General features: G+C 37.8%; 1 pseudogene; it reads right to left on the minus strand.

The window, feature by feature from the left end:
- Positions 1-2,545: 2,545 nt before the first annotated feature.
- On the minus strand, positions 2,546-2,645 carry LOC113343782 (annotated as a pseudogene).
- Positions 2,646-13,770: the final 11,125 nt, after the last annotated feature.

Here is a 13,770-nt window from a genome sequence, read left to right on the forward strand (position 1 = left end):
GAGGTGGAGGAAAAATAAGAATAACCGAATGTTTCTTGAGGTTTAATCGACCTGTGGGCTATAAAAGGAGCAGGGATAGGTCAAGGAAGGGTTACGTACACTTTGGGGAAGTTTAGGAGAGAACAGAAAGTTGAAATCACAAGTTGAATTTTTGTTTCTGCTGCTGCAATACCTAGAACACGAAGAACAAAAGACACACATGCAATTGTCGCAGACAAATATCGATATTCAACAGCAGAACCTATTTATCGTTTATCAACTGTGATTGCCTAAGGTCTTTAGCTACTATTTCTCCTTTGTAACAGAGATTCTGTAACACACTCACGATGTTGCAAATCGGCTGTGTTATTACTTTTCATCATTTTAATCATCTTTTGAGCCATAAACAAATATTTTAAGATCATGATTAATACAAGGAGCTAAACCCCATTGCTGAGGCGATAGAGGAAGCTATTTTTCCAACAAGAAGTGGTATATTCTATTTCATCTATTTATTGCAATTACTATTATGATTATTTGCCTTGAGCTATAATTGAATATGATTTTTACTTGAGTGATTGTGATCTATTTTGATGAAGTATGCTTAGTTTATAGACTTTTGATGCTTCATACTTGATATTTACAATTATTACTTTTGAAAATCTACTTGTTGCAATATTTTAGAATCAAATTGAACGAGAAAATTGCATAAATATAAAGATTGGATTAAATCACTTTGAACTTGGAAAATAGTGGAATCTTAGCCTCAGTTGTCTTTTAATATTGATATCAACTTTGTCAGTGTTTGATATAATTATTAGTGAGTTTTCTATTTTAGATTTAAAATTTAAGTCTATATTTTATCCTTCGCAAGTCTGAGAATCGAACCACTTTTACCACTATAAAATACATCAATTTTTGGCGCCGCCGACGCGGATTTGCTTTTAGGGTTTTAGACTTATTTTTATTTTATTTTGTTAGGTTTTTATTATTTTTGTTCTTTTTTACGTTTTTGGGTATTTATCTTTTGTCTACAGGTTTTGGATCATAAAGAAAATTGAGCCAAGGAGTTTGGTGATTTCGTAAAGACTGGATCTTAAAGCATAAAGACTTGGAGCGAAAGATTAAAGCGAAAAGAACGGAAAAGAAGACAGTTTCTTTTAGTTATTTTATTTCTTAGGGGTTTGTTTATTTTTCCTTATTAAAAAAAAACTGTATTAGGTTTTATTATTTTTGTGATTTTTCTTTTCTTTTTGGACACTTTGGACTTTAAACTTTGGGACATTATTTTTAAACCCTACGGAAGGGTAGTTCAGATATAAACTGTGTGCAGAGAAGGACGGCGATTACGATATCGCCTCGACCCCTCGGGTTCGTACATGACATAGGAGTTGTGGCCCGAGTCGACTTCAGCGGTTCTTCGCCCATCTGGTACGGGAGGTAAGTTTTTTGAAACACCCGCGAATCCCCTGTCAGCGGGTTTACTGTATTCCTTCGTTTGCATATATGCTGAGGACTTGAAAATGGATGCTTTAATTTCCTAGTAAAGGGCAAGGACTTTCCATACAAGATAAGGGTTCGGATTTCATCACCGTTCTCTTCTTGACTGCCTTAGGAAAACGAAACCAAACGCGAACCTAAGCCTAAAATTTTGACTAGAACGAGACTTATAGGGTAACGAGCTTAATAGGAAATTCGTTCGAAAAATATTGGTTACTCTTTTGAGCATACTTCGAAGTTCATGATGGTTTCTGTGAGTTGAATGCGTGACTGCGCCGCGTTATAATACCGGTGAGGCCTTTGGGTATCAAAGCTCCACCGAGCTTCCCTCGCCTCTATTCAACTTACTTTGACTCGGATTGATTCCAGAGGGGTTTGCTCAGATTGTAACGAGTTCCTTTTCGAAAGAATATAAGCTGGTCTAGAAACAATCTAAGTGGAGCCATCATGCTTTTTGTTTGCTAGAAATTAATAGGTTTGATTTGGTTGAGTCAGCCTTGTTTTGTGATTGCATAGAATTCCCTACCTTATTCTTTTGCATGCCTGAACGTAAAAGAGACGCCCTAGGTAGATTTTTCAAAGAGAAACCTAGTAGTTCTAGGCGTCTCGATTACCTCAATTTAGAAAGACCGATTCTTGAAGATTCCGTTTTTGAACGTCCGTTTGAGGAGAAAATCCCTGATATTCCAATAGTGCCAGAAATGGAAACTTTGAAAGCTTTGTTGAGCCCTACTAGGACTACTCGTCCCTCGAGTATCAGGTTATCTGAAACTGAAGCAAATTATGAACTTAAGCCTGGAACCTTACAGTTGCTCCCAATATTTTTACTGAAAGAAAATGAAAACCCATATTTCCATGTTAGGGACTTTGAGGAAATTTGTAGTACCCTAAAAAATTAGAAACCTTGATGATGATGCTTTGAAACTCAGGTTATTCCCCTTTTCCTTGAAAGATAAAGCCAAATTGTGGCTATATAGTTTGGCTTCCGGATCAATTGAAACATATGAACAACTTACATCTGCCGTTTTGAACAAGTTTTTCCCTAGGCACAAAACATCGTCTATTAGGACGCAAATCTACACATTTTCTCAACAGGAGGGAGAATCCTTGTATAGGTATTTGGAAAGGTTCAATGATCTATTAGCCCAATGTCCTCATCATGGTTTAGAAAAGGTTAGGTTAGTTCAAATCCTTTATGAGGGTTTAGATTATCCCACTACAACCACAATAGAATCTATATGTACAGGTGGGTTTGAAAACCAAGCAGTTGATGATGCGATGACATATTTGCATGAAATCGCCGAAAAGACCCAACAATGGGAAAGTAATAGGGGACCCCAGAAAATAATTCTTCTAGGCATAGGAAACATTAATAGGGTAGAAGGAAACTCTGAATCAGATGCCAAAATTACTGCTATAGCGAAAAGGTTAGAAGCTTTAGAAGTGGGTCACACTAGTGGTAGATTAGAGCCTTTTTGGGAAGGCCAGAATAATGAAGAGCAAGCCAATGCTCTCTATAATAACAACACTAGATTCGATAACCATCAGAAGTTTGAACCATATTCAGAAACCTATAATCCTGGTTGGAGAAACCATCCGAACCTTTCGTGGTCTAAGGGCCAGAGTCAAGGTCAGTTTAGTAATTCTAATGCTCCCCCAGGTTTTGGTTCAGATAAGAACTCTTTAGGTCAGTTTCAAAACTCTTCAGAGAATAGAATGACGAGCTTAGAGGAATCTCTTAGTATATTAAGAAATAGCCAGGATATGTTAGCACAGAGCCAGGACATGTTAGTAAAGATCCAAGTTAGTTTTCAACAGGAAACCAAGCAAAACTTTCAAACTAATGCTCAAACTCTTGCTAAGTTAGAACTTCAAGTCGTCCAAATAGCTAAGACCTTAAGTGAGAGAGATAACAGAAGGTTCCCTAGTCAGACTAATCCCAATCCTAGAGGAGTTCATTAAGTAGGTGCAAAACCATCGAATCAATTGAATGCTGTTAGAACCCTTAGGAGTGGCAGAGTAGTAGACAATCAGGTAACCATGCCCGATAGTGAAAGCACTGTAGTTCACCCCTCAGGATCTCATTCCTCAGGATCTCATCCCTCAGGACCACTAGCTGAGGGGACTGATAAAATTTCCTATGATGCCAACTCGGTTCCTGAGAGGTCTGATTCTGTGCCTAGAGCCGCATTTCCCCATCTATTAGTACCAACAAAGAAGGAATCGAACTTTAATGACATATTGGAGGTTTTTAAGCAAGTTACCATAAAACTTCCTTTATTAGATGCAATTAGGCAAATTCCTGCGTATGCCAAGTTCCTCAAGGATATGTGTACGCGAAAGCGAAAACTTAGAGTCCATAAGAAAGCTTTCTTAGCTAGTCAAGTAAGTTCAATCATTTAGAAAACCACAACTCCAAACTACAAAGACCCGGGTTCCCCTACCATTGCTTGTACAATAGGTAAACACCGGGTAGAAAAAGCTTTACTTGACTTAGGAGCCAGTGTGAACTTACTGCCGTACCATGTGTACTTACAACTAGGACTTGGTGAAATGAAACCTACTCAGATGACACTGCAGTTAGCTGATAGGTCTGTTAAAATTCCTCGAGGTGTTATTGAGGATGTTCTCATTGAGGTCGACAAGTTTATTTATCCAGTATATTTCGAGGTCTTAGATACCCAACCTGTACCTGACCCAGAGAACCAGATACCTGTGATTTTAGGTCGCCCATTTTTAGCTACGTCTAATGCGATCATTAACTGTCGAAATGGTGTGATGAATTTATCTTTTGGTAATACGACTATGGAGATGAACATTTTTAATGTCAGTAAGCTACCTTATGAGCTAGATGACACGTGTGTCGAAGAGGTGAATATGATAGAAGCCTTAGTTCAGGAGTCATTACCAAACATCTTGTCTGAAGACCCATTAGAAAATTGTCTATCCCATTTCGGTTTAGACTTTGATGACGATAGCACTATTGAACAGGTGAATGCTCTATTAGATTCTACCCCTGTGTTAGACACTAATAGATGGAAAGCTAGGTTCGAACCATTACAAGTTTCTGAGAATACCCTAATTCCTTATTTAGAAGAGCCTCCTAAGTTGGACCTTAAACCACTACCAGATACCCTGAAGTATGTGTTTTTAGGACCATCTGAGACTTTACCTGTGATAGTAGCTTCCGATTTGGATATTGATCAGGAAAGTAGGCTAGTAAAAGTTCTTCAAGACAATAAGGAAGCTTTAGGGTGGACTATAGCAAACATTAAGGGTATAAGTCCTACCGTTTGTATGCATCAGATTCATTTAGAAGAAGACTCCAAACCTTCTAGGGAGATGCAACGTCGTCTGAACCCTAACATGAAAGAGGTAGTTCGAAAAGAGGTGCTTAAGTTGTTAGTTGCGGGTATTATCTACCCAATTTCAGACAGTAAGTGGGTCAGCCCCGTTCAGGTTGTTCCCAAGAAATCAGGTATCACTGTAGTCCAGAATGATAACAATGAGTTAATCCCAACCCGAGTGACCACGGGATGGCATGTCTGTATTGACTATAGAAAATTGAACAAGGTCACAAGGAAGGATCACTTTCCCCTTCCTTTTATCGACCAAATGCTAGAGAGATTAGTTGGATATAGTTATTATTGCTTTCTAGATGTCTTTTCTGGATATAATCAGATCGTTATTTCCCCAGAAGACAAAGAGAAAACCACTTTTACCTGTCCCTTTGGTACCTTTGCATATCGACGCATGCCTTTTGGGCTTTGTAATGCCCCTGTGACCTTTCAGCGTTGTATGATGAGCATATTTTCTGATATGGTAGAACGGTTTTTATAGGTCTTTATGGATGATTTTTCAGTGTTTGGTTCATCTTTTGATGAGTGCTTGCATTATTTGACATTAGTGTTGACTAGGTGTAAGGAAAAGAATTTAGTGTTTAATTGGGAAAAATGTCATTTCATGGTTAAATCAGGAATTGTGTTAGGGCACATTGTTTCTTCAAAGGGTATAGAGGTAGATAAAGCCAAAGTTGACCTTATTAAGACTTTATAGGTCCCAAAAACCGTAAAAGACATTAGGTAATTCTTAGGACATGCAGGTTTTTATCGTCGATTCATTAAGGACTTTAGCTTGATTTCTAGACCTCTTTGCAATTTACTTGCAAAAGACGTTAAGTTTGTCTTTGATGATGCTTGTTTAGAAGCTTTCGAGAAGCTTAAGACTTTACTCACTACCGCTCCCATAGTCCAGGCACCTAACTGGAACCTACCCTTTGAGATTATGTGTGATGCTTCAGATTATGCTATAGGCGTCGTGTTAGGTCAGCGTGTTGACAAATTACTTCATGTGATTTACTATGCTAGCAAAACTATGAATGATGCCCAGTTGAACTATATAACTACCGAGAAGGAACTGTTAGCCATCGTGTTTGCCTTGGATAAGTTTAGATCCTACCTATTAGGTTCTAAGATCGTAATCTATACTGATCATGCTGCTTTGAAATACCTTTTTTCTAAGAAGGATACCAAACCTAGATTGATTAGGTGGATCCTATTGTTACAAGAATTTTCTCCAGACATTAGAGACCAAAAGGGTGTTGAAAATGTAGTAGCAGACCACTTATCTAGGCTAGTTGTTAGTTCCCCTAGTGATTCCCTTCCTATAAGAGATAACTTTCCTGATGAACAATTGTTCTCTGTTTCCCAATCACCTTGGTATGCAAATATAGTGAATTATCTTGTTACTGGTCGAACCCCTCAACATTGGGGTAAACAATATCGTTCTAGGTTTTTAGCCGAGGTTAAGCATTTCTTTTGGGACGATCCTTATTTGTTTAAGTATTGTCCAGACCAGATTATTAGGAGATGTGTACCTGAGAGTGACCAGTCCAGTATTCTTTCCTTTTGTCATGAACATGCTTGTGGGGGTCATTTTAGTGCTAAGAAGACTTCTGCTAAGATATTGCAGTGTGGCTTTTATTGGCCTTCGTTGTTTAAGGACTCCCATAGTCACTGTGTGTCTTGTGATCGTTGCCAGAGGTTAGGGACCATTTCCCGTAGAAATATGATGCATTTGAACCCTATTTTAGTGATTGAGGTATTTGATGTGTGGGGCATTGATTTTATGGGTCCATTTCCTAATTCTTTGGGTTATATTTACATACTTGTCGCTGTAGACTATGTGTCTAAGTGGGTTGAGGCGGTTCCGTGTAAAATAAATGACCATAGGGTCGTAATTAAGTTTTTGAAAGAGAATATACTTACACGTTTTGGTACACCGCGAGCTATAATTAGTGATGGGGGTTCACACTTTTGTAATAGACCGTTTGCTATGTTAATGAAACAATATGGTATTACCCACAAAGTAGCTACCCCGTATCACCCACAGACTAGTGGTCAGGTAGAGGTTTCCAATAGGGAAATTAAGCGTATTTTAGAGAAAACAGTTAATCCCAATAGGAAAGACTGGTCGTCGAGGCTTACTGATGCCTTATGGGCTTACCGTACTGCGTTTAAGCCACCCATTGGAATGTCACCCTACCGTTTAGTATTTGGAAAGGCATGTCACTTGAATGTTGAGTTAGAGCATAGAGCCTATTGGGCTATTAAGCAGCTAAACTTTTCACTTGACAAGGCAGGAGCTCACAGAAAGCTCCAGCTCAATGAGTTGGACGAGATTCGTAGAGATGCATACGATAGTGCTAAGGAGTATAAGAACAAAATGAAACTTGTGCATGATAAGAATATTTTACGGAAGTCATTTTATCTAGGTCAAAAAGTTCTTCTGTATGACACTCGTTTGCATCTATTCCCCGGGAAACTGCGCTCTCGGTGGACCGGTCCTTTTGTGGTCCGTACTGTTTTTCCTCATGGCGTTGTTGATATTGAGACATCAGATGGTAGTAGTTCTTCAAAGGTTAACGGTCAGATATTAAAGCCCTTTTTAGAGCCTTTTCCTACAATTGATGTTGAGGAGGTCCCTATGGAGGACCCTGTTTACCCTTGATTGACCATCGAGGCGATTTGTATGTTGTATACTATTTTTGTCAGTTTTTGGTTTCACTTCACCCAGGTACTATCTTTCCGAACTCTCTCTTTACTATTTCCTCATGTTACTTATATTTTTGGTACTGTTCTTTCATTCGAAACATTAAGGACAATGTTAGATTTAAGTTTGGGGGTGGGGTAGAAACTTTTTGTTATAATAAATAAACTCCAGAGCCTATAAATTTATGCATATTAAGGATAGCACTAACCAACATAATTGGATGGAAGCATTTTGGTTGTAGGAGTTGAGGAACCAATATGATTAGATGGAAACATCTAGAAGAGTCTATTCATAAAAGCACAGAGCTCAGGTGTTAGAAATAACATGATAGTTTCACCATATCTCGTTGAGTCCTTTTCACTTATATTTTTATTTTATTTTGTTTTTAAACTATGTTACTCTAAGTGATTAGGTGGGGCTCACGATTCAAGTTATTACCAATGTTAGGGTGAGTTAGAGTGATTGAGATACAAAAAAAAAAGAAAAAAAAAAAGAGAAAAGAGAAAAAGAAACTGAGACCAGACCATTTGACCAACCGGAATAAATTCAATAAAGTCGACCGCTGGTACCCTTGTATATGCCAGCTGCGTTGACCTAGAGTTAGGATTATCAATCACTGGTTCCCTTGTATATGCCAGTTGTGTTGATATTAGTCAGACTAGTATCTCAGTCCACTAAGATAGGTTCATTTTGGCGGAGGCCTTCAGACAGATATGAGAAACACCGTTCACTTAGTAAACATCAAAACCATTTATGTTTTTCTCTATATCCATCTTCTTGATCTATCCATGTGATTAGTTTTGACTCCGGATATTGATGTCCATAGTGCGACTATCTGAGTAGAGCTCTGTCACTTATATATGAATTTTAGTATGCTTGAGTGCAAACTCGTGTACAACAATTGGAATTTCGCATCAGGGTACTTCCTCCTGTAGTCAATAAGTATGCCAACCAAGGAGATTTTTTAGTGCTTTCCAAGGTTATGCGTAGATATCTAGGGTCTGGAGTATAAAGGTTTTGTGGGTATACCTCTGGTAAGCCCTCCCGAGACTATAACTCGGCCACTAGGGCCACCTAGGGGTTTAAAGGCTTATTGCATACGCTAAATGCAATCGACGATGCCTGCGTCAGTGAGTTAGGATTTTATTTTTCTATTTTATCTTTTCTCGAGGACTAGCAAATAATAGGTTTGGGGGTATTTGATAGACACATTTTTGTGTCTAATTTGTCTCGATTCTATATACTGATAGTGCTCATTTTTGTACTTATTATGGTGTTTTATGTGTGTGTAGGTATTTTTGGCCAATAAACATTTTTGGAAAAATCGGCTCGAAAAGTTGTCCAAAGCACGCGGAGGAAGTGATTTTGGCCCCAGACTTTGGATAAGGGGCACCACCCCCTAGACAACTGCTATCGGCACCCCTACTCTGGATAGGGGGCGCCTCTTCTTCTTCACAATTCAAACGAGTTCTTTTTGGCGGGAATTAATGCAGCAGCGAAGCAACATTTGGAGTTGGATTTCTTGGCTGATTTGGAGAGATTCAACTGCATATTTCTTTTGGGCTGGACTTCTTGGAGCATAACAGAGTTCGTACAAGGGATTGGACCAAACGAATTGGGCTATATAAGCCGGGAGAAGCAAACAGAGGCGTCGGAAGTTTATCGGGTTCTGTTGCTGACTAGGCTTAGTTTTAGTCGGAGTTTGACGTGGAGATGTATTGGGATTCAGTTGATTCATCAAAACATGATTGGTATGTGTCTCAGATTCGTAAAAATAGCAATAAATCTTCGAATCAACCAAAACAGAGGAGGAGAAGATATTACGGGCTCTGGTGAGTTTATATATGGCAGTTACATGATTCTGTTGGGTTTAATTCGAGATAGAATATTGATCTAGCCTATTTGGAGTGTATACGGCTCATCTAAAAGCGTAAAGAAGATTTTGCATGGAAAGAAATCCCGAGACTTGAGGTGGAGGAAAAATTAGAATAATCGAAGATTTCTTGAAGTTTAATCGACCTGTGGGCTATAAAAGGAGCAGGGATAGGTCAAGGAAGGGTTACGTACACTTTGGGGAAGTTTAGGAGAGAACAGAAAGCTGAAATCACAAGTTGAAGTTTTGTTTCTGCTGCTGCAATACCTAGAACACGAAGAACATAAGACGCACAAGAAACTATCGCAAAAAAATATCGCTATTCAACAGCAGAACCTATTTATCGTTTATCAACTGTGATTGCCTAAGGTCTTTAACTACTATTTCTCCTTTGTAACAGAGATTCTGTAACGCACTCACGCTGTTGCAAATCGGCTGTGTTATTACTTTTCATCCTTTTAATCATCTTTTGAGCCATAAACAAATATTTTAAGATCATGATTAATACAAGGAGCTAAACCCCATTGTTGAGGCGATAGAGGAAGCTATTTTTCCAACAAGAAGTGGTATATTCTATTTCATCTATTTATTGCAATTATTATTATGATTATTTGCCTTGAGCTATAATTGAATATGATTTTTACTTGAGTGATTGTGATCTATTTTGATGAAGTATGCTTAGTTTATAGACTTTTGATGCTTCATACTTGATATTTACAATTATTGCTTTTGAAAATCTACTTGTTGCAATATTTTAGAATCATATTGAACGAGAAAATTGCATAAATATAAAGATTGGACTAAATCACTTTGAACTTGGAAAATAGTGGAATCTTAGCCTCAGTTGTCTTTTAATATTGATATCAACTTTGTCAGTGTTTGCTATAATTATTAGTGAGTTTTCTATTTTAGTTTTAGAATTTAAGTCTATATTTTATCCTTCGCAAGTCTGAGAATCGAACCACTTTTACCACCATAAAATACATCAGGGTGTTTAGTAACGACGATGTGACCATTCCTCTTCCATAACTCCTCATACATGCCAGCATATCCAGTAGGAACGCTAAATCCACCAACTAGTTCATGGTGCGGGAGTAACTCACCTGAATAAAGGCAATCCCTGCAGTAGGGTATTCATGCAACACCATACGAGTCTTGATCATTGGATCAACTAGATTCTTCTATCTCTGGAGAAATTTCTTCTATCGATAGAGCAGGAGCAGTTTCTTCTATCATAGTTTCTTCTATTCCTGTCCCGGTTTCTTCTATCTCTGAAGTAATGGCGAATTGAGCCTCGTTCTCCTCAACAACTTCAGTAGTAACATTCTCATGACCCTGAGGTGCGGAGACGGTAGCATCATCATTTTGATTCACCATATTGTTCGAATCATCATTATTGGCTCCATTACCCTCAACTTCGTCATTTGGCACCTAATATGATGATTACATGGGATTAGAACACTCCAAGTTCAAAATCAATCATCAAGTTCAAAATTTAAGTGATCTAATATCATAAAAGTTCTTCATTATGCATTCAAAACATGAGCAAATAGTGTAACAGTCATGAAAAGACGTTTTACAACAAGCTCATCCGAGGAGATTTTACACTGCCATGTATAAAACAACGAACTAGGAGAAATTGGTAAATAATATAAGGTTGAGTCATATGTCATTTTATTTATGGATTTTTCTTACAACATATCCAAAATTCACAGTAATTGGACGAATGAGCAAAAACATACAGCCGAAACATCCGACTACATACAAGTTGCAAATTTTCTGAAAACTTCCCGGAGGTTTACTGTTTCATCGATTTTGACCCCTAAACATGCTCAAAAATCAAAAATCTTCTTTGCTAAAGCTAGAAAATTTCCTGAGCATAAGAAAACTGGGGTAGATCTTGAAAATATGACGTCGGAGGAAGATTCTACAGTGTTTTTACTAAAAGACTGAATTCTGAATTTTCTGGTGACGTATTTCGGCAAGACTTCTCATTTATTCACATGGATTCTCATTCAATCATTCACAAATCAGACATTTTATACTTCTATGAAGAAAGTACAAGATGGACACTTACTTGAGTGGTCTCTAAATCATTCGAGGGATCGATATTGCCGGCGTCACCGTTAGGAGAATTATTACCTTCACTCGGTCCCGTATCTTGAGAATTTTCTTCATCACCATCTTCCGAAGACGAATGAGCATCATCAACGCTTTTTTTATCCATGATGAGATCCTCCTAGATATATCAACAACAATCATTATTATTTCACTCAAGAAATCTCATAATTGGTTATGCAAAGAAGTACTAACGTCGACTTCTTTTTCATCGACATTGGATTCATGAATTGCTTGCCCAGGAGCAAGCTGAAGACCATCAATGCTCGATGGATCAAAATTTTGAAGAAAATTAATAAATATTTGTTTCGTGATCCTAATTACACGGATAAGAAAAAGTCATGATGGAAGAAGCATTGACAACTTACCAAAGAAACATCTGGGTACTGTACACTATTTGGTAACATCCTGTAATCCTTACTTCTGGGTACTCCGCCCCGGGGAATTTCTTCCATTTCCGTGAAGTCTACATTAATCCGAGGTCTCACTACACGACCATCATGTGGTAAAATTAATGAAATAGTTAAGATGCGGTTATCATGTCTCTATAAAATTCATAAGAAGAATACTTACTTGTGAACATCCTGGAAGTACTTTTCGTTTATCACCACTAGAGGAATACTTCAATCTTGGTCGAGCAGAAATCATCTCAACATAATGAGGCTCTTGTACTAGAGGTTGAAAAGCCATTGCAAAATCATATAAACGCTTAAGTTGTTGATTCCAGAAAGTTATATAACCTGGAGTTGCATAAGCGACTCGGTCAGAACAAGGGAACATATATTCGCGTCCATTCAAATGTGTACAATCTAAAGAAATTTTAAGCTGGTCGACTGATGGCTTTCTTTTCCGAACATCTGGAACACACTGATCAAGGCCCATTTGTCGAGCCGCTCTATCGATATTATATTCCTCCACCAGAAACTTTCCTTGTATTAATGATACTAAATAACCAGGGGTGCAACTCAGTATGAAGGATCTCTCACCATCACTCAGGTCTGTACCGGATTCCAAAGTGACATTTTCTTCAGCATCATTAAAAGTGATCAATTGTGAGACGAAAAAGGAACCGACACCCATGGAAGAAAATTAAACTTAGACTCGTTGTCTAAAACATTGGCGAGGCATGTCCTGAGTTGAGGCTGCTTTGTGGACCAACGCATAATCCTGGTATTATCTCTCTCACAGAAAGCATGACGAGTATCAACATTTGGTCCTTGCAAGATGCTACGAGGGTTCGGTGCATAATTCTTGAAGCGCTCCCATAGTAAGGCTTAGAGAAACATTGTATTAATGTACCTTTCAATTTTCATAAATCCATTGGAAACACTGGAATCTATGACCAAGGAGTCTAAATTAGAGAATAGTTAACCTAAGAACAGGCTACCAATGAGAAGTGTCTCACCTTGAGCCATCTTAATGGAAAAAGGAATCACAAATTTTCTCTAAGTAATATACATGGGATTTATAAGAAGGCGAGACGAAGAACCTGGGAGACATTTTCAGGCCTATACTGAACCACAAAGAAATCATCATCAATGTTCAGGATATTCTTTATTCCAGGTTGTTCTTGTTCTTCATCAATGAAAGTCCCATCTACAGAGGTACCATTTCTTGAAGTTTCATATGCGGAGGTATCACCCCTGGAGGTATTATCACTGGAGGTATCATCCCTGGAAGTATCATCTTTGGAAGTGCCATCACGAGAATCAGTCATCCTTGCAAAGTTGGTGTGACATCCATACAACATTTCTACTTCAGTGTATCATTCGTAGATGCAAATTTCATCAAAGCAATGGAATTAAAGCACAAAAAAATAATTAGGATGCTCACATCAGCGTCTAAAAAATGGTAACTCTCCAACTCTTACCTGTTAACAATTTCTCTAGCTATAGTGACTATAACGTGAAAATTTCGAGAATTTTCTCGTTTCTTCAAACCTACAAAGACGAGAAAAATACATTATTCAAAATCATAACTTGAATTTTCATAAAATTGTGAGCAATTCACATAATTTTCACTGTGTGAGCAAGTCACATAATTTTCACCGTGTAAGCAATTTACATAATCTTCACCTTGTGAACAACCACTGATGTTCTACTACATGAGCATCTACTATCAAATCACAATATTCATGAAAATATTATTTCATCACAAATAATTGTTTAATTTTAACAATTGCTCAAAATCGGAATTTAGTTTTACAAAAAAATTTAATCGTGAATAACTCACATATTTAAAAAAAATAT

This window comes from Papaver somniferum, unplaced genomic scaffold (assembly GCF_003573695.1).
Source record: "Papaver somniferum cultivar HN1 unplaced genomic scaffold, ASM357369v1 unplaced-scaffold_65, whole genome shotgun sequence".
Taxonomy (NCBI): Eukaryota; Viridiplantae; Streptophyta; class Magnoliopsida; order Ranunculales; family Papaveraceae; genus Papaver; species Papaver somniferum.